The following is a 22,426-nucleotide window of genomic DNA, read 5'->3' as shown; positions in this document are numbered from 1 at the left end:
AGTTCCTCATTCCTGTGTAGTCCCCTTTCTTGTAGTTTGGCTTCATTCGTCCTGGCCTTCCTGCTTCTCCCTCCACTTGTAGCTCTACTGTGTATTCGAAGCTTAAAACCACATGGTCACTGGCCCCAAGGGGTCTTTCATATGTGATGTCCTCGATATCTGCACTACTCAAGGTGAATACTAAGTCCAGCCTTGCTGGTTCATCCTCTCCTCTTTCTCTTGTAGTGTCCCTTACGTGTTGGCACATGAAGTTTTCCAGTACCACCTCCATCATCTTAGTCCTCCATGTATCTTGGCCCCCATGTGTGTGTGTGTGTGTGTGTGTGTGTGTGTGTGTGTGTGTGTGTGTGTGTGTGTGTGTGTATGTGTGTGTGTGTGTGTGTGTGTGTGTGTATGTGTGTATGTGTGTATGTGTGTGTATGTGTGTGTATGTGTGTGTGTGTGTGTGTGTGTGTGTGTGTGTGTTTGAGTGTGTGTGTGTGTGTACTCACCTAGTTGTACTCACCTAGTTGTGGTTGCAGGGGTCAATTCATAACTCCTGGCCTCGCCTCTTCATGTGAGTGTGTGTGTGTACTCATCTAGTTGTACTCACTTACTTGTGGTTCCAGGGGTCGATTCATGGCTCCTGGCCTCGCCTCTTCACTGGCAGCTACTGGGTCACTCTCCACGCACCATGAGCTTTATCATACCTCTGCTTAAAGCTATGTATGGATCCTACCTCCACTATATCGCTTCTCAAACTATCCCACTTCCTGACAACTCTGTGACTGAAGAAATACTTCCTAACATCCCTGTGATTCATCTGAGTCTTCAATTTCCAAATGTGACCCCTTGTAGCTGTGTCCCATCTTTAGAACATTCTGTCTCTGTCCACCTTGTTAATTCCTCTCAGTATTTTATATGTCGTTATAATATCCCCCCTATCTCTCCTGACCTCCAGTGTCGTCAGATCTATTTCCCTTAACCTCTCATCGTAGGACATACCCCTTAGCTCCGGGAACAGTCTTGTTGCAAACCTTTGCACTTTCTCTAGTTTCCTTACGTGCTTGCCTAGGTGTGGGTTCCAAACTGGTGCTGCATACTCCAATATAGGCGCAACGTACACAGTGTACAGGGTCCTGAACGATTCCTTATTAATATGTCGGAATGCTGTTCTCAGGTTTGCTAGGCGCCCATATGCTGCAGCAGTTATTTGGTTGATGTGCGCTTCAGGAGATGTGCCCGGTGTTATACACACCACAAGATCTTTTTCCTTGAGTGAGGTTTGTAGTCTCTGGTCCCCTAGACTGTACTCCGTCTGCGGTCTTCTTTGCCCTTCCCCAATCTTCATGACTTTGCACTTGGTAGGGTTGAACTCCAGGAGCCAGTTGCTGGACTAGGCCTTCGGCCTGTCCAGATTCCTTTGTAGCTCTGCCTGGTCCTCGTCTGATTGAATCCTTCTCATCAACTTCACATCACCTGCAAACAGGGACACTTTGAAGTCTATTCCTTCTGCCATGTGATTCACAAATACCAGAAACAGCACAGGTTCTAGGACTGACTCCTGTGGAACCCCGCTCGTCACAGGCGCCCACTCTGACACCTCGCCACGTACCATGACTCGCTCTTGTCTTCCTGACAGGTATTCCTGATCCACTACAGTGCCTTCCCTGTTTTCCTTGCCTGGTCCTCCAGTTTTTGCACTAATCTCGTGTGGAACTGTGTTAATCACCTTCGTACAGTCCAAGAAAATGCAATCTACCCACCCCCCTCTATCTTGCCTTACTGCCGTCATCCTGTCATAGAGCGCCAGTAGGTTTGTGACAGAGGATTTCCCGTTCCTCAAACTGTGCTGGCTGTTATTGATAAGCTCATTCCTTTCTAGGTGCTTCAACACTCTTCTGATAATTTTCTCCACGACTCTGCATGTCAGTGACACTTGTTTGTAGTTTAATCCTTTGTGTGGGGGGGGGGGCGAATAAGTAAACTTAGTTAGCAAGAACTCATTTAAAATTAAGTCCTTTCTAAAATTTACTCTTATGCCTTTAAATATATATATATATATATATATATATATATATATATATATATATATATATATATATATATATATATATATATATATATATATATATATATATATATATATGTCGTGCGGAATATGTAAAACTGGTCAGTTAGCAAGAACTCATTTAAAATTAAATCCTTTTTGAAATTTTCTCTTATACGTTTAAAGATATAATTTTTTCATTAATGTTAATGTAAAAATTTTTAATTTTGCACCAAAAGTATCTTAGAAAATTTACCTAACCTTATTATAACAAGAGCAATTTATTTTAGCCTAACCCAACTAAATATATTTTAGATTTGTTTACAATAATTTAATAATAAACAAACCCAGTGAAATATATTTTTTTCGTTAGGTTCAGAATGATTTTGGCGAAATTATTGCATACGCAAATTTTCACTTGTCCTATATGGCAAGATGAGTGTTGCTAATTAAGCCAAGATCGCAAGTTCTGCCTATTCGGCACATTATATATATATATATATATATATATATATATATATATATATATATATATATATATATATATATATATGAGAGGAGGGGCACTGCAGGTCTACTGACCCACGGTACGTAGTTAGACCCATGCACCACTCATGTACTGACCCACGGTACGTAGTTAGACCCACGCACCACTCATGTACTGACCCACGGTACGTAGTTAGACCCACGCATCACTCATGTACTGACCCACGGTACGTAGTTAGACCCACGCATCACTCATGTACTGACCCACGGTACGTAGTTAGACCCACGCATCACTCATGTACTGACCCACGGTACGTAGTTAGACCCTGCACCACTCATGTACTGACCCACGGTACGTAGTTAGACCCACGCATCACTCATGTACTGACCCACGGTACGTAGTTAGACCCATGCACCACTCATGTACTGACCCACGGTACGTAGTTAGACCCACGCATCACTCATGTACTGGTCGAACACATTTTTAAAGCCACTTTAGTTCTTGCTTGAGTGACGCTACTCGGCAGTTTGTCCCACTCATCATTAACTCTACTGCCAAGCTACTGCTTTCTTAAATCTTTTCTCAAGTTAAACTTCTCCATCTCACATCCGCTGTTACGAGTCCTGTTTTAGTTAAATATTTTCAGAACATTATTTATATCTCCTTTATTTATTCCTGATTTCCATCTGTATTCTTCAATTACATCTTCCCCTAATGTTGTTTCTTCAGAGTAAAAATTCACTGTTCTCTGCCTATCCTGATAGGAAATATTTCCGATTCCCGGCTCATTTATGTTCATTCCGTAATATGGAGGGAAGAACTGAGAAATATAATCTAAATGAGACCTTACCAATGATATGTAAGGAATGAGATACTTGTGCAACATTTGGGTATATATATTGTGGAGACATTTCGTTCTGGTCCAGAGGCTTCATCAGTATAATACAAGGAAAAATGGTGGAAGAGTAGTTTGAGGTAGTCAGTCCCTCAGCCTAAAGATGTGTTCAGCCCATCAGTCTCCAACCTGTTGGTTTTCGAAATCATTTACCTACATAAAGGATATATAAAGTAAAACGCGAAGACACATAACAATTAATCTATGATTATAAATTATAATCATAACCAAGCGCTAAACCTGTAAAGGTCAAACAGCACTGCTGGGCAGGGTATGCTAAAAGGAGTAATACGTTCAGAGATCAGCGAGGGTGAAGAGTATAACAGAAATAGAGTTAGTAAGGGTGATGAGGAATGCTAAAGAAAGTGTAATCAAAGTTGGTATAATAATCAAAGTTGGTATAATAATCAAAGTTGGTATAATAATCAAAGTTGGTATAATAATCAAAGTTGGTATAATAATCAAAGTTGGTATAATAATCAAAGTTGGTATAATAAAGCTGTTGCTGTCAAAAAAAAAAGTCAAAGAGTGAGTCTGTGTCAAAGGTGGGGCCGTCAGCGAGGAGGGAAGATGAAGGGTGTTAGAGCGGTGTCGACGTCGGAGGTAAATTTTGAGTGCTCATTGGTAGACAGGACGGTCTAATAAAATATGGCAAACTGATATTGGAACTTGACAGTTCTCATGGAGTGGTACTAGGCGCCTCTCCATGAGACACCATGAATGAGACGTGTGTGCCCAATGCGAAGACGGGACAGCGCAGTCTCCCAACCACGACACTGATAACAACACCAAAAACCTAAATGCAGTTTGGCAGACTATGATTTGTTATGAATCAACTCAGACCAATGTTGTTGCCAATGGTTGAAAAGATGGTTAGAGATCACAGCAAAATATTCTGAGAATTGATTACCCCTATATGAAACAAGGAGGTCAAGTACAGCCGACAGTGCAGCAGAGTCTACCTGCTCGTTGCCCTGAACATCCGCATCAGCAAGGACACACCGAAGAAAACAATATCTGGTTTTGCTAGAAATGCGGTGCAACCAAAGCAGTATACCAAGAACTAGAGGATGAGGCAAATTAATTTTTTTTATAGCCTGCAGAGCATAAAGGAGTATGAAACTACCACGAATGTTGAGGTAACCATAGATGCAATACAGATAATCGTGATGAGAATTGCATACAGTTCAGCTGTGAAAATGCTAGCTGAGTCTAATAAATGATCTAGTATAACACTGTCCAAGAACACTGCTACAAACCCAACACCGTCAGAGGACTTAGATCCATCAGTGTAAACTGCAGTGACATGAGATCGGAAGTGGTTATGAAATAGGGAGCGAGAAGCAACTGAAAGTATTTAAGCTTTCACTCACAACAGTGGGGAAGAACAGGCGTGAATTGACGGAACCTCCGAAGGGTAAAGAGAAAAGTTATATGCCAAATGAACATACAAAGGATGCAATTGAAGAGAAGCCAAGAATGAATACAAAAAGGGACAGTGTAAACAGGGGCAGTGAACAAATAATGGACCTCTACTAATGTCAGTTACCATCCTGTATGTAGAAGGATCGTGAAGATTATAAAAGTACACAAAATATCAGTGACAATGAGCATCACGCCGATCGTGCAAAGATGGAATATTCGCCTCTGCATACAAGATCTCAAAAGGGAAGGAACGAAAAGCACCTAGACACAAACGTAATCCCTGATGATGAATAGGATCAAGTTTAGGAGTTGCGGGGTAGGCCGGAGAGTAAATTTGTCGCTATAATCTAGTTTCGATAAGATTAGGGCAGAATGAAGTCGAAGGAGAGTTCCTCGATCCGCCCCCAAGAAAAACGAGTGAGGGTTTTAATGTGAGGTTTCCAGGACAGTCGGCGATCAAACAGAAGGACGAGAAATCTGACGATATCGCGTTCATGGATACGGAAACCATACAGGTACAGTGGAGTATCAAAGACAACAGAACATCTAGAAAAAGCAATCTGGTGCATTTTAGTACCAGAAAAATTTAAACCCATGATTAGTGGTCCAATGGAAAATACGGTTAACAGCATTTTGGGGAGAGGCTGCGACTAGTTGGCAGTCAGGTCCTGCACAAGTTATAGCAAAGTTATCAACATAAAGTCAAGACCAAATATTACATGGGAGAACAAAAGCCAGATCATTAATAGCTAGAAGAAGAAAAGAATGAGTGATGCTAAGGACACATTCCTGAGGGACATCTTCAGCCTGGATATAATCAGAGTAAAGCATGTTATTAACCCAGACACGGAACTGACTCTCAGACAAGACGTTTTTTAAAGAAAAGTGACAGATTCCTCCAGAGGCCTGGAGTGTACCTGGAGAGGGGTCTAAGGAGTGAGCTTGGGCCAAGATTTTATATTTCCAAGTAGTGTCATAAGTTTTTTTCAGGATCGAAAAAGACTGCGATAACCAAGTGGTCACTAGTAAAACCGTTACGAACAAAGGTATCTAGGCGGACTAAATGGAGCAGCCCTTACGAAAGCCAAATTGACGAGTGGAAAGACTATTGTGTCTCTAAATAGCTCACTAGCCGTTCCTCCAGCAACTTGCGAACTACACTAGTAAATGCAATGGATCAAGAGTGGTAAACATCATGGCCCGAAGTACACGATTTATAAAAAATCAGAACAATGGCAGTTTTCTTTGCGACCAAACAAGAGGGCTAGGAGGACTGAAGGATGTAAATGCTGAAGCATACTAATATGAATGCCATCAGGGCCAGCTGCTGACGATCTGCAAGCAGAAAGTATTGACTGAAGTTCAAGAGTAAAAGGCACATAAGACACTGCTCTCATAGAAGTAAAATCTAAAGGCGGCAACTCTCTTGCAGACTTGGAGGAAAGAAACGAGGGACATAGATGGAGTCAGTGAGAGATACGGACAAGATTTCCAGTTGCTGAGGCAACTTCAATAGGGCTTAATACCGGCAACCCTAAGAACAGTAGCAGGGACTGGCGAATACTTGCCACTCAGTTTCCGTATTTTCTTTTAAAGTGTGCTCATAGAGGAAGTGGAAGTAACGGTAAAAACATAATCCCCCACCAAGTATGTTGTGCTTCACGGATTACGCGTCGGGAAACCGTTCTCGCGTGCTTAAAATCAAGGAGCCGTTCTGTGGCTCTATTGTAACGATATCGGCCCCCATGCAGCACGTTTGAAACGCACTGCACGAACACAAGCAGGAGATCAAGGCACACACTTCTGAGAGAACCTATTCGAGGTTCGAAGGATTGTATTTGAAGATGAAATTAAAACAGAGCCCAAAAATAGTTGTAATATCTCATTACTGGAGGACAAAGGAGAAGGTTCCTAACTGAAAACGGTTTGACGCCAGTGAAGGGCCCAATCGCCTGTTCAAACTGCCAACGTGGGCTAGGAGAGCCAGAATATGAATGAGAGGTAATGAGGATAGGAAAATGATTGATATCTTCATATAAAGCCAAGAATTTTATTGGTTTTATTGCGAATATTTATGCACTGTTGCATTCTTTGTACATTACTGCTAACCAGAACACAAAGTCTTTTTCACATTCAGATTGAGATCTATAATTAGTTTATAAGCGTCATGGTTATTTTCTTTCCCCCAGGATTAGAACCTTACAATTGTCTGCATTAAACTGCATCTGCCACTTCTCCGACCACGACATCAGCCTATCTAGATCATCCTATAACGCTGCAGTATCCTCGGATTTTATCTGACAGCCTGAGTGTTATAGGCCAACTTGATTATGTAGCTATTCATTCCCTCATAAATGTCGCTCATGTATATTGTGAACAAGGAGGGACCCAATATTGACCTCTGGGGAACACCACTTTTAATTTATCCCCATTCTGATTTCTCCTCATTTATGAACTCACTGTTGACTATCAGTTAACTATACTTCAATCCAGGAAAAAAATTCTTTCCTATTCGTGCCGCTGTTTTAATTAAGAGTCTCCTGAGTGAAATTATCAATGACTTTACTGAAGATCATATAAGTAGCATCGAGGATCTACTGCCTCGAACATCCTAGCAATTTATGATTGTTATTAATGTTATTATTATTTAGGAAAGGAGAGCTAACCTCGTAGGGGTTATACAGCAACTCGAGAATGGAAGGCATTTAGGTAAGATCTAAGAGGAGAGCAGGTCCAATTCCTTGGATTGAGAGCCTCTCATCGGTATCTAGGAGCTTCCTTGGAGAGGATACCTTAGTGAAAAGAAGTTAGTAAATTCGTAAGGCAGGCAATGCCTTTGAAAAACTACGCTGAGACTCATTGATTAATTAATATCTTTCAAGCTGGCTTCGTGTGCCTCCTCAATTAAAGATTCTATCAATATTTCCACAGATGAGGTTAGGCTGATTTCTCTACAACACGAAGCTCAGGCCCATCTGCCACTTTGTAAACGGGCATCACATTTACCATTTTCCACATATCCAGTCCGATACCCAACGTAGTGATCTGTTGAGAAGGCTAGATAATGATTTGCTAAGTTTCTTCTTGATTCAGTCACTGTGACAACCATGTCACAGTGACAATCATGTCACAGTGACAATCATGTCACAGTGACTGATCTTGCATAACTTAATTTCATACTGACTCGTATAATTAGTGATTTCTGGAATTTCACTTTTATTTTCCTGTGTAAAAAAAAAAAAAAAAAAAAAAAAAGAGAAGGAACTAAGTGTTGACGACTGTACACAATTCTTCGTCACTATCAGTGAGTTGAACTCAGTAACTTCCAAGAAGCTTATCTTATCCCTTATCTTCCTCCTATATACCTGGAAGAAAACTTTTGTGATGGACTTTGATTCTCTTGTGACTTTCAACTCATGACCTCTTCTGGTTTTTCTTGTTCTTATGATTTATCTAATTCAGTATTGAATTGAATACTTAAGTGTACTTCACCTGATTCACCTTGTAAATGTATCTTGTTTTGACCTGTTTAAGTCCACAGTGCTGGTACCACTGAGCACCACCAGTGCTGGTACCACTGAGCACCACCAGTGCTGGTACCACTGAGCACCACCAGTGCTGGTACCACTGAGCACCACCAGTGCTGGTACCACTGAGCACCACCACAGTGCTGGTACCACTGAGCACCACCAGTGCTGGTACCACTGAGCACCACCACAGTGCTGGTACCACTGAGCACCACCACAGTGCTGGTACCACTGAGCACCACCACAGTGCTGGTACCACTGAGCACCACCAGTGCTGGTACCACTGAGCACCACCACAGTGCTGGTACCACTGAGCACCACCACAGTGCTGGTACCACTGAGCACCACCACAGTGCTGGTACCACTGAGCACCACCAGTGCTGGTACCACTGAACACCACCACCACAACAGTGCTGGAACGACTGAACACCATCACCACCACAGTGCTGGTACCACTGAGCACCACCACAGTGCTGGTACCACTAAGCACCACCACAGTGCTGGTACCACTGAACACCACCACCACCACCAGTGCTGGAACCACTGAACACCATCACCACCACAGTGCTGGTACCACTGAACACCATCACAGTGCTGGTACCACTGAGCACCACCACAGTGCTGGTACCACTGAACACCACCACCACCACAGTGCTGGAACCACTGAACACCACCACCACAGTGCTGGAACCACTGAACACCATCACCACCACAGTGCTGGTACCACTGAACACCACCACAGTGCTGGTACCACTGAGCACCACCACAGTGCTGGTACCACTGAGCACCACCACAGTACTGGTATCACTTACCACCACCACCACCACCACAGTCCTGGTACCACTGAATACCACTACCACCACAGTGCTGGTATCACTGAACACCACCACCACAGTGCTGGTACCACTGAACGCCACAACCACCGCAATGCTGGTACCACTGAACACCATCGCCACAGTGCTGATACCATTGAACACCACCACCAAAGTGCTGGTACCATTGAACACCACCACCAAAGTGCTGTTACCATTGACCACCATCACCACAGTACTGGTATCACTGAACACCACCACCACCACAGTGCTGGTACCACTGTGTGGCGAAACCTTTCCTCAATAAAGATACCCAAGAGTTGCACATGTGTCTAATTTATCAACAAGTCGGTTCACTGAACCATTCATCTACAATCCTGTCAGACACTGCAGCTTCCTCTCTGTAAAGCTGACCAAGAACTTCGTTTTAAAGTCTATAGAAAACTTAGCAGCCAACACAATCTTCTCCACTTCTGCTCGCACTCTGACACCAAGACTAACCCTAGTGTAATCATAAGCTTTTTCCTTCGTGCACTCTGGATATGTAGTAATGAGTTCCTTGAAGACGTATTTTCTAAACTTCACTATCCTCGTTACTTCACAAGAGACTGCAGACACCGTGCATATAAAATCTTTAACTCACCCAGACAAGATACTACCGAGAGGAGATACATAGTCCTCCCCAGCAACTCCGTTGCCACACACTTTTCCAATACCTCACTCCAAGTATCTATCTCCACATCCACCACCAACAAAGACATCACCAGTAAGAGACACCACAATCCTCTGCAACGATTGCAGCCAATTATACGTGGGTGAGACATCCAGAGACCTCCAAACTTGTATTTCTGAACACTAATAAGCAGGCAGAACGGCCGACTTAAGGAATGCCCGCGTTCTACACCGAAACTTCCACAACCATTTAACCAACTACAGAAATGCAAGACTCATCGTCAGGGAAGAATACTCAATACCGCAGAATCCTGGAATCATCACTTATCCTTATATTTAAGAATTTCAACCAGAACAACGGCTTATACAACATAGCTGAACCACTTGATGGGAACCTTCATCATTATCCTACATAACAGCATACACACCCGCCAGTCCCTTGCAGGCCAGTCTCAAATCCAACCTATCCAGCATTTTCCACCTGACCCTCCACCCTATATATACACTCATGTACTCTTTACCCAAACAAATCTACCTGGATGAAGAGTACTCATGGACTCTTAACCAGCGAGATCTCTTTGTGTCTTGATAAAGCCCACTGTACGGGCGAAACGGAGTCAATAATGGCTCGCATTATACTGTACTTGTGTTCATTTTTTCATCTATATATCGCTGGTTAGGCCTCGCTTAAATTATGCTGAACAGTTCTGGTCACCGTATTACAAAATGGATTTAAATGCGCTGTAAAACGTAAAAGAAGAATGACAAAGTTGATCCCATGTATCAGAAATGTTTCCTACTAGGATAGACTGACGGCCCTGAATCTGCACTCTTTAAAAAGGCGCAGAATTAGGGGGGATGTGATTAGGTGTATAAATGGAAAACAGGAATAGATAAAGGGGATGTAAATAACGCACTACAGTTATATAACCAAGACAGGACTCGCAGCAATGGTTTCAAGCTGGAAAAATTTAGATTTAGAAAGGATATAGAAAATCAATGGTTTGACAACAGAGTTGTGGAAGAGTGGAACAAACTCCAGATATTATCGAAGCTAAAATGTGTTATTTTAAAAATGGGTGTGGGTGGGGTGTGAGTTGGATCTGATTGAATTGGGCCAGAAGGTAACTTGTACCTGCCTAGCATTTACCAGTAGACCTGCTGTAGTGCTCCGTATGTTACTATGTTCTTATACACACAACTTTCTGACGGAAATAGATCCTAGTGCTGAATACCGGTGCTGTCAGACCTCTGGGTGACTGTTTCATCGTCTACCAGAGCTGATATTCTTCAGCAGAAAGGTTTTAATAATAGAGGATTAGCTTCATGAACAGTGTCATCATGACAGATTAGCTTCATGAAACAGCACGGTTTTACAAAAGAGCGTTCATGCCTTACGAATTTATTAACTTTTCTCACTAAGGTATTTGAGGAGGTAGATCATGGTAATGAATATGATATTGTGTATATGGACTTCAGTAAGGCTTTTGATAGAGTCCCACATCAGAGACTATTGAGGAAAATTAAGGCACACGGAATAGGAGAAATTTTTTCCTGGATAGAGGCATGGTTGACAAATAGGCAGCAGAGAGTTTGCATAAATGGGGAGAAATTACATTGAGGAAGCGTCACGAGCGGTGTTCCACAGGGGTCAGTGTCGAGCCCCTTGTTCACAATCTACATAAACGACATAGATGAGGGAATAAACAGCGACATAAGCAAGTTTGCCGATGATACCAAAATAGGCCGTCCAGTTCATTCTGACGAGGGCATTAGAGCACTCCAGCAAGATTTGAATAGACTGATGCAGTGGTCGGGGAAGTGGCAGATGCAGTTTGATATAGACAAATGCAAAGTTCTAAACATTGGACAGGAAAATAACCATGTCACATATTCGCATACAGCAACAGGCCACGGTGTGCACAGTGAAGAAATACAACCCTCAGCAGTCCCCACAGATTACAACAGCCCAGATAATATCCACTGCTTCGAACCCACCGACAACGCAGGCCCTCAACAAGGAGGATCTCTTAACACTCATCAAGGCATTCACGAATATTATCTGCAACACAGTCACCTCCAAGGAACAACAGAACATGTTCCGGCAGATGGTCAGCACACTCCTGAGGGTTTGCCTACTGACAGAGGAGGAGGAGACAGTGGATGCCATGAATCTGCAGATTATCAGAGCGGACAGAGCCCAGTCCCCAGCTCAGTAAACAGCAGAGATGGAGTAACCTCAGTACCAAATCATGGTCGCTTATGAGGCACTCTAGCTGAACTGTCCAGAACAGTGCTGGAGCAACATATGCTGCAACAAAGAATCAATTCTCCTTCAGGAGCCAGAGGCGGGTCATCTCAAGATTAAGACCCATGCCAGGACCCTGGTCTTGGTGAATATTATACAAACATACATACATACTTTTTCTTCACATTGTTTCAGACTATGAAACAGAATTCTTATCCAGGCTGAGGGACTGGCAACCTCAAATCTACATCTTCAAGAGTGATGGACTGTTTACATCGGTTTTACATCTCTACTGCTCCTGCCTACTTTCTGTACTCGACTGAAGAAGCCTACTGTGTAGGCGAAACGTTCAGGAATAAAGATGCCTAAATGTTGCCTGTGTGTCTTACCAACCAGGGATGTTGTTGACAGACGTACTACAATTTGACTACTCACATTTTCCTTCAACCTGTTCATACGTAGACCCTCTGCTGGCAGTGTCGGAACCTTCACAATCTTGTCATAGAAAATTGTATTCAACTGAGGGCCCTGAATCTGCACTCTCTAGAAAGAAGTAGAATTAGGGAATATATGATTGAGGTGTATAAATGGAAAACAGGAATAAATAAAGGGGATGTAAACAGCGTGCTAAAAACATCTAGCCAAGACAGGACTCGCAGCAATGGTTTTAAGTTAGAAAAATTCAGATTCAGGAAGGATTTGTTTTGGTAACAGAGTTGTGAATGAGTGAAACAAACTCCCAAGTACCGTCATAGAAGCTAAGACGTTGTGTAATTTTAAAAATAGGTTAGATAAATACACGAGTGAGTGTGGGTGGGTGTTCCTTCTTTCTTATGTTCTTTCATGTACAGTAGGAAGCTTCAATTCTTCCCTCATGTCCATGATTCTAGAGTACATTGGAGCACTAAGAATTATCCTCATAGTCTTGTTCTGGATTACTTCATGTTTAAGCACAGCATGTGGAAAGTTACTCAAGGTCAGGGGAAGGTAGTCAATGAGAGATCTGATGACCATAATGCAGAACAACCTTGTATACTGACCTTGATGCCAGTATTCTTTCCTACTAGTGTTTTAAGTTTCTCTCCAAACCTGCAGTGTAGCGTACTTAAAATGTCACTGTTGATTTGTGTTGCTCAAAGAACTTAGTGTCAGCGTTATTGTATGGAAGAGTCCAGGTGAAGTCCAGGTGGAGAGTCCAAGTGTAGTAGTCCAGGTGAATTCCAGGTGGAGAGTCCAGGTGGCGTAGAGTCCAAGTGGCGTAGAGGCGTGAGGTTGAGGTTTAATATAGGTTAGTACTAATTTAGAAACACAGTAGACGAGAGGATCAAACTGCCAGGTAGAGGCAGTGAAACGAGAACCCTGGGTAGTTTAAAAAAATAAGTTGGACAGGCACATCAATAGATGTGGATGAGGCCTGCCTAGAATGGACCCATAGGCCTACTGCAGTATTCCTTTATTTTTGTGTTATGTTCTTGTGAGTTCAGGTGTGATGTGGTGGAGTCTAGGTGCAATAGTGGCGGGTCCAGGTGTAATGGAGTAGAGTCAATGTGTTATGGGGAGGGTTACGGGTGTAAAGGGATGGAGTCCAGGTGTAATGGGATAGGGTTCAGGTGTGTTAGAGTTAGGTATGGTAGTCAGGTATGTAAAGGAAAACATCGAAGTGTAGTTTAGAATGGTAGTTTACTAGAGTTAAGAGTTGACTGCCAGCACCGTGGCTATCTAGCATGCTTACTTGGTAAGCTGGGCACCAGCACCGTGGCCATCTAGCATGCTTACTTGGTAAGCTGGGCACCAGCACCGTGGCCATCTAGCATGCTTACTTGGTAAGCTGGGCACCAGCACCGTGGCCATCTAGCATGCTTACTTGGTAAGCTGGGCACCAGCACCGTGGCCATCTAACATGCTTACTTGTAAGCTGGGCACCAGCACCGTGGCCATATAGCATGCTTACTTGGTAAGCTGGGCACCAGCACCGTGGCCATCTAGCGTGCTTACTTGGTAAGCTGGGCACCAGCACCGTGGCCATCTAGCATGCTTGGTAAGCTGGGCACCAGCACCGTGGCCATCTAGCATGCTTACTTGGTAAGCTGGGCACCAGCACCGTGGCCATCTAGCATGCTTACTTGGTAAGCTGGGCACCAGCACCGTGGCCATCTAGCATGCTTACTTGGTAAGCTGGGCACCAGCACCGTGGTCATCTAGCATGCTTACTTGGTAAGCTGGGCACCAGCACCGTGGCCATCTAGCATGCTTACTTGGTAAGCTGGGCACCAGCACCGTGGCCATCTAGCATGCTTACTTGGTAAGCTGGGCACCAGCACCGTGGCCATCTAGCATGCTTACTTGGTAAGCTGGGCACCAGCACCGTGGCCATCTAGCATGCTTACTTGGTAAGCTGGGCACCAGCACCGTGGTCATCTAGCATGCTTACTTGGTAAGCTGGGCACCAGCACCGTGGCCATCTAGCATGCTTACTTGGTAAGTTGGGCGCCAGCACCGTGGCCATCTAGCATGCTTACTTGGTAAGCTGGGCACCTGTTGAGACTCCGTTACGGGCTCAACTTGCTCCGGTAAGACTACACGCTTTTCTGTTTAACAGGTGATAACAATGACCATACGTACAGCAGACAATTAGTAATCAGCAACTGTTGTGGTCCTCGGCCATTTTTCTCAGCTCTCCTGTACGGTTTTTAATTCTTTAATATTATTCCTCACGCCTGCCCCAATTGCCTGGTCAGCGTTGACAGCGCCTTGAGTCGCGTGGAAGGAAATCAACGTAATTTTACTGGAGGTGTCTCCGTGCCTCCATCACACACCGTCACATAACAGGTGCTATGTGACGGTGACGGAGGTTTCAATATCACAGTGTGATACTGAAGGCTCCGAAGGTACGTATTATGTTTGTCAGGACAAGTGTTTCCTGACGCGGGTATCAGTCATATAATGAACCACAGCTTGAGCTTATGGTCATCTGACGGAGGACTTCCGCTGGCTTACCGGTCCACCCCTTTAAAAATAATGGTTATAATTATAACAGTTAAGAGTATTAGTCTGTATACATTGTGTAAAGAGAGTCTAATATACAGAAGGTAGGTGCCGTCAGTTACCACCATCCCTTCAACCTGTGCACCAACACAGTCCAACATCGTAAGTTGGACTACGTGCGGCCAGCAGTAACAGCCTTATTGATCAGGCCCTGATCCACCGGGAGGCCTGGTCATGGCTCGGGCCGCGGGGGCGTTGATCCCCGGAATACCCTCCAGGTAGACTCCAGGTAGCAGTTTCTGTCATCACTCACCATATGCTCCTCGCCTGAGACATATTCCACCAGACAAAACTCGACGTGGTTCACCATACCACACCGCTACATCATCTAGCTATAATGGGCACAAAAGTAAGTGCCATCCTGAGTACAGTTATTTTTAATTACTTATATTAATAATGTTGTGTATTTAGAGACATTAACGCTTTTATTACTGTTATTTTAATTTTTCATATTAATTCTCATAGCAGGAAATGTGATAATTCCCTGACAAGGTGTGGCAGCCTGATACTCTAACACTACCCACACCACTGGTGACTGCTGCACTCACACCACTGGTGACTCCTACACTCACACCACTGGTGACTGCTACACCCACACCACTGGTGACTCCTACACTCACACCACTGGTGACTGCTGCACTCACACCACTGGTGACTGCTGCACTCACACCACTGGTGACTGCTGCACTCACACCACTGGTGACTGCTGCACTCACACCACTGGTGACTCCTACACTCACACCACTGGTGACTGCTGCACTCACACCACTGGTGACTCCTACACTCACACCACTGGTGACTGCTGCACTCACACCACTGGTGACTCCTACACTCACACCACTGGTGACTGCTGCACTCACACCACTGGTGACTCCTACACTCACACCACTGGTGACTGCTGCACTCACACCACTGGTGACTGCTGCACTCACACCACTGGTGACTGCTGCACTCACACCACTGGTGACTGCTGCACTCACACCACTGATGACTCCTACACTCACACCACTGGTGACTGCTGCACTCACACCACTGGTGACTCCTACACTCACACCACTGGTGACTGCTGCACTCACACCACTGGTGACTCCTACACTCACACCACTGGTGACTGCTGCACTCACACCACTGGTGACTCCTACACTCACACCACTGGTGACTGCTGCACTCACACCACTGGTGACTGCTGCACTCACACCACTGGTGACTGCTGCACTCACACCACTGGTGACTGCTGCACTCACACCACTGGTGACTGCTACACTCACACCACTGGTGACTGCTACACTCACACCAATGGTGACTGCTGCACTCACACCACTGGTGACTGCTACACTCACACCAATGGTGACTGCTACACTCACACCACTGGTGACTGCTGCACTCACACCACTGGTGACTGCTGCACTCACACCACTGGTGACTGCTGCACTCACACCACTGGTGACTGCTGCACACACACCACTGGTGACTGCTGCACTCACACCACTGGTGACTGCTGCACTCACACCACTGGTGACTGCTGCACTCACACCACTGGTGACTGCTGCACTCACACCACTGGTGACTTCTGCACTCACACCACTGGTGACTCCTACACTCACACCACTGGTGACTGCTGCACTCACACCACTGGTGACTGCTGCACTCACACCACTGGTGACTCCTACACTCACACCACTGGTGACTGCTGCACTCACACCACTGGTGACTGCTGCACTCACACCACTGGTAACTCCTACACTCACACCACTGGTGACTGCTGCACTCACACCACTGGTGACTCCTACACTCACACCACTGGTGACTGCTGCACTCACACCACTGGTGACTGCTGCACTCACACCACTGGTGACTGCTGCACTCACACCACTGGTGACTGCTACACTCACACCACTGGTGACTGCTACACTCACGCCACTGGTGACTGCTACACTCACACCACTGGTGACTGCTACACTTACACCACTGGTGACTACTACACTTACACCACTGGTGACTGCTACACTCACACTTGTGGTGACTGTTACACCCACACCAGTGGCGACTGCTACACCGACACCAGTGGTGACTGCTACACCCCACCAATGGTGATTGCTACACCCACACCAGTGGTCACTACAACACCCACACCAGTGGTCACTACAACACCCACACCACTGGTGACTGCTACACTCACACCACTGGTGACTGCTACACTCACACCAATGGTGACTGCTACACTCACACCACTGGTGACTGCTACACTCACACCACTTGTGATTGCTACACTCACACCATTGGTGACTGCCACACTCACACCACTAGTGACTGCTACACTCACGCCACTGGTGACTGCTGCACTAACACCATTGGTGACTGCTGCACTCACACCACTTGTGACTGCTACACTCACACCACTGGTGACTGCTACACTCACACCACTGGTGACTGCTGCACTAACACCATTGGTGACTGCTGCACTCACACCACTGGTGACTGCTACACTCACACCACTGGTGACTGCTACACTCGCACCACTGGTGACTGCTACACTCACACCACTGGTGACTGCTACACTCACACCACTGGTGACTGCTACACTCACACCACTGGTGACTGCTACATTCACACCACTGGTGACTGCTACACTCACACCACTGGTGACTGCTACACTCACTCCACTGGTGACTGCTGCACTCACACCACTGGTGACTGCTACATTCACACCACTGGTGACTGCTACACTCACTCCACTGGTGACTGCTGCACTCACACCATTGGTGACTGCTACACTCACACTTGTGGTGACTGCTACACTCACACTTGTGGTGACTGTTACACCCACACCAGTGGTGACTGCTAAACCCTACCAATGGTGATTGCTACACCCACACCAGTGGTCACTGCAATACCCACACCAGTGATCACTACAACACCCACACTAGTGGTGACTGCTACACCCCACCAGTGTTGACTGCTACATCCACACCAGTGGTGGCTGCTACACCCAGACCAGTGGTCACTACACCCACACCAGTGGTCACAACACCCACATCAGTGGTCACAACACCTACATCAGTGATCATTACACCCACATCAGTGGTCACTACACCCACACCAGTAGTCACTACACCCACACTAGTGGTCACTACACCCATAGTAGTGGTCACAACACCCACACTTGTGGTCACAACACCCACACTTGTGGTCACTACACCCACACCAGTGGTCACTACACCCACACCAGTGGTCACTACACCCACACCAGTGGTCACTACACCCACACTAGTGGTCACTACACCCACACCAGTTGTCACAACCACACCAGTTGTCACAACACCCACATCAGTGGTCACTACACCCACAATAGTGGTCACTACACCTTAAACAGTAAATACTTTCCAAACATCATGCTGAAAAAAGCTGTTTTAAGCTGGACTTCAACTTCAACACCACCAACCTTACGTAGTATAAAGTGAGAATTATCTTGCTTCAGTGATGGCAGTACAGGTGTATAAATATATTCCTGCATAAGAACACTTCACACACACAGCAGAGGAGAGTGTAGCTCAACACTCTCTCTCTCTCACATCCAACACAACACTGCAGCACTGACCTCAATGCTGCCGCTGCTGCTGCTGATCATGATGCCACTTAGGCTATTTCACTGCCTTAAAAATAATCTTTTAAGTCCTTTACTGGGTATATACACTGATATGTGTATCCCTCTGTATAAATATATACTGAGTTTAATGTAACCTAAATATCCCTAGTGACTCAGGCTCAGTGACCACGTGCGGTGATACACTAAAAAAAAAGTAACTTGGCCGCTTCAGTTAAGTAGTCAAAACTTTATTATTAAGAAGGCTTTATTTATGGATATTTCCTGGATATGTCGCCGCTTATGGCATTGTTCCAGGAAAATCCTGTGTGTGTTCCAGGGTGACAATACCTGCGTGTGTTCCAGGGTGACAGTACCTGCGTGTGTTCCAGGGTGACAATACCTGCGTGTGTTCCAGGGTGACAATACCTGCGTGTGTTCCAGGGTGACAATACCTGCTTGTGTTCCAGGGAGACAATACCTGCGTGTGTTCCAGGGTGACAATACCTGCGTGTGCTCCAGGGTGACAATACCTGGGTGTGCTCCAGGGGGACAATACCTGCGTGTGTTCCAGGGTGACAATACCTGCGTGTGTTCCAGGGAGACAATACCTGCGTGTGTTCCAGGGTGACAATAACTGCTTGTGTTCCAGGGTGACAATACCTGCGTGTGTTCCAGGGTGACAATACCTGCGTGTGTTCCAGGGCGACAATACCTGCGTGTGTTCCAGGGTGACAATACCTGCGTGTGTTCCAGGGTGACAATACGTGCTTGTGTTCCAGGGTGACAATACCTGCGTGTGTTCCAGGGTGACAATACCTGCGTGTGTTCCCGGGTGACAATACCTGCGTGCGTTCCAGGGTGACAATACCTGCGTGTGTTTTAGGGTGACAACACCTGCGTGTGTTCCAGGGTGACAATACCTGCGTGTGTTCTAGGGTGACAATACCTGCGATTGCTCCAGGGTGACAATACCTGCGTGTGTTCCAGGGTGACAATACCTGCGATTGCTCCAGGGTGACAATACCTACGTGTATTCTAAGGTGACAATAACTGTGATTGCTCCAGGGTGACAATACCTGCTTGTGTTCCAGGGTGACAATAACTGCGTGTGTTCCAAGGTAACAATACCTGCGTGTGTTCCAGGGTGACAATACCTGCGTGTGCTCCAGGGTGACAATACCTGGGTGTGTTCCAGGGTGACAATACCTGCGTGTGTTCTAGGGTGACAATACCTGCGTGTGTTCCAGGGTGACAATAACTGCGTGTGTTCCAAGGTAACAATACCTGCGTGTGTTCCAGGGTGACAATACCTGCGTGTGCTCCAGGGTGACAATACCTGGGTGTGTTCCAGGGGGGCAATAACTGCGTGTGTTTCAGGGTGACAATACCTGCTTGTGTTCCAGGGAGACAATACCTGCATGTGTTCCAGGGTGACAATACCTGCGTGTGTTCCAGGGTGACAATACCTGCTTGTGTTCCAGGGTGACAATACCTACGTTTGCTCCAGGGTGACAATACCTGCGTGTGTTTCAGGGTGACAATACCTGCTTGTGTTCCAGGGAGACAATACCTGCATGTGTTCCAGGGTGACAATACCTGCGTGTGTTCCAGGGTGACAATACCTGCTTGTGTTCCAGGGTGACAATACCTACGTTTGCTCCACGGTGACAATACCTGCTTGTGCTCCAGGGTGACAATACCTGCATGTGCTCCAGGGAGACAATACCTGCGTGTGTTCCAGGGTGACAGTACCTGCGTGTGTTCCAGGGTGACAATACCTGCTAGTGCTCCAGGGTGACAATACCTGCTTGTGTTCCAGAGTGACAATACCTGCGTGTGCTTCAGGGTGACAATACCTGCGTGTGTTTCAGGGTGACAATACCTGCGTGTGTTCCAGGGTGACAATACCTGCTTGTGCTCCAGGGTGACAATACCTGCGTGTGTTCCAAGGTGACAATACCTGCGTGTGTTCCAGGGTGACAATGCCTGCTTGTGCTCCAGGGTGACAATACCTGCGCGTGTTCCAGGGTGACAATACCTGCGTGTGTTCCAGGGTGACAATACCTGCGTGTGTTCCAGGGTGACAATACCTGCGTGTGTTCCAGGTTGACAATACCTGCGTGTGCTCCATGGTGACAATACCTGCGTGTGCTCCAGGGTGACAATACCTGCTTGTGTTCCTGGGTGACAATACCTGCGTGTGTTCCAGGGTGACATTATCTGCGTGTGCTCCAGGGTGACAATACCTGCGTGTGCTCCAGGGTGACAATACCTGCGTGTGTTCCAGGGTGACAATACCTGGGTGTGTTCCAGGGAGACAATACCTGCGTGTGCTCCAGGGTGACAATACCTGCTTGTGCTCCAGGGTGACAATACCTGCTGGTGCTCAAGGGTGACAATACCTGCTTGTGCTCCAGGGTGACAATACCTGCGTGTGCTCCAGGGTGACAATACCTGCGTGTGCTCCAGGGTGACAATACCTGCTTGTGCTCCAGGGTGACAATACCTGCGTGTGTTCCAGGGTGACAATGCCTGCGTGTGTTCCAGAGTGACAATACCTGCGTGTGTTACAGGGTGACAATACCTGCGTGTGCTCCAGGGTGACAATACCTGCGTGTGCTCCAAGGTGACAATACCTGCGTGTGTTCCAGGGTGACAATACCTGCGTGTGTTCCAGGGTGACAATACCTGCGTGTGTTCCAGGGTGACAATACCTGCTTGTGCTCCAGGGTGACAATACCTGCGTGTGTTCCAAAGTGACAATACCTGCGTGTGTTCCAGGGTGACAATACCTGCGTGTGTTATAGGGTGACAATATCTCCGTGAGCTCCAGGGTGACAATACCTGCGTGTGCTCCAGGGTGACAATACCTGCGTGTGTTACAGGGTGACAATACCTGCGTGTGCTCCAGGGTGACAATGCCTGCGTGTGCTCAAGGGTGACAATACCTGCGTGTGCTCCAGGGTGACAATACCTGCGTGTGCTCCAGGGTGACAATACCTGCGTGTGCTCCAGGGTGACAATACCTGCTTGTGCTCCAGAGTGACAATACCTGCGTGTGTTCCAGGGTGACAATACCTGCGTGTGTTCCAGGGTGACAATACCTGTGTGTGTTACAGGGTGACAATATCTGCGTATGCTCAAGGGTGACAATACCTGCGTGTGCTCCAGGGTGACAATACCTGCGTGTGCTCCTGGGTGACAATACCTGCTTGAGTTCCAGGGTGACAATACCTGCGTGTGCTCCAGGATGACAATACCTGCGTGTGCTCCAGGGTGACAATACCTGCGTGTGCTCCAGGGCGACAATACGTGCGTGTGCTCGAGGGTGACAATACTTGCGTGTGCTCCAGGGTGACAATACCTGCGTGTGTTCAAGGGTGACAATACCTGCGTGTGTTCCAGGGTGACAATACCTGCGTGTGCTCCAGGGTGACAATACCTGCGTGTGCTCCAGGGTGACAATACCTGCTTGTGTTCCAGGGAGCCAATACCTGCTTGTGTTCCAGGGTGTCAATACCTGCATGTGTTCCAGGGTGACAATACGTGCGTGTGCTCGAGGGTGACAATACTTGCGTGTGCTCCAGGGTGACAATACCTGCTTGAGTTCCAGGGTGACAATACCTGCGTGTGCTCCAGGGTGACAATACCTGCTTGAGTTCCAGGGTGACAATACCTGCGTGTGTTCCAGGGTGACAAT

At 46.4% G+C, this 22,426-nt stretch overlaps 1 protein-coding gene across 4 annotated transcripts in view; it reads right to left on the bottom strand.

Moving 5' to 3' along the window:
- Positions 1-18,722, bottom strand: part of Oatp26F (Organic anion transporting polypeptide 26F) — a 669,510-nt gene extending 650,788 nt beyond the window's left edge. For 2 of the 4 annotated variants that reach the window (XM_070099851.1, XM_070099848.1), the window contains exon 1: positions 18,583-18,722. The gene's annotated coding sequence lies outside the window, so the exon portion shown is untranslated. The remainder of the gene's footprint in view (positions 1-18,582) is intronic. The other 2 variants (XM_070099850.1, XM_070099849.1) reach the window with 1 other exon arrangement.
- Between the last annotated feature and the right edge of the window lie 3,704 nt (positions 18,723-22,426).

Source organism: Cherax quadricarinatus, chromosome 69, assembly GCF_038502225.1.
Source record: "Cherax quadricarinatus isolate ZL_2023a chromosome 69, ASM3850222v1, whole genome shotgun sequence".
In the NCBI taxonomy this organism is placed as follows: Eukaryota; Metazoa; Arthropoda; class Malacostraca; order Decapoda; family Parastacidae; genus Cherax; species Cherax quadricarinatus.
This window is presented reverse-complemented; position numbering and strand designations above follow the sequence as displayed.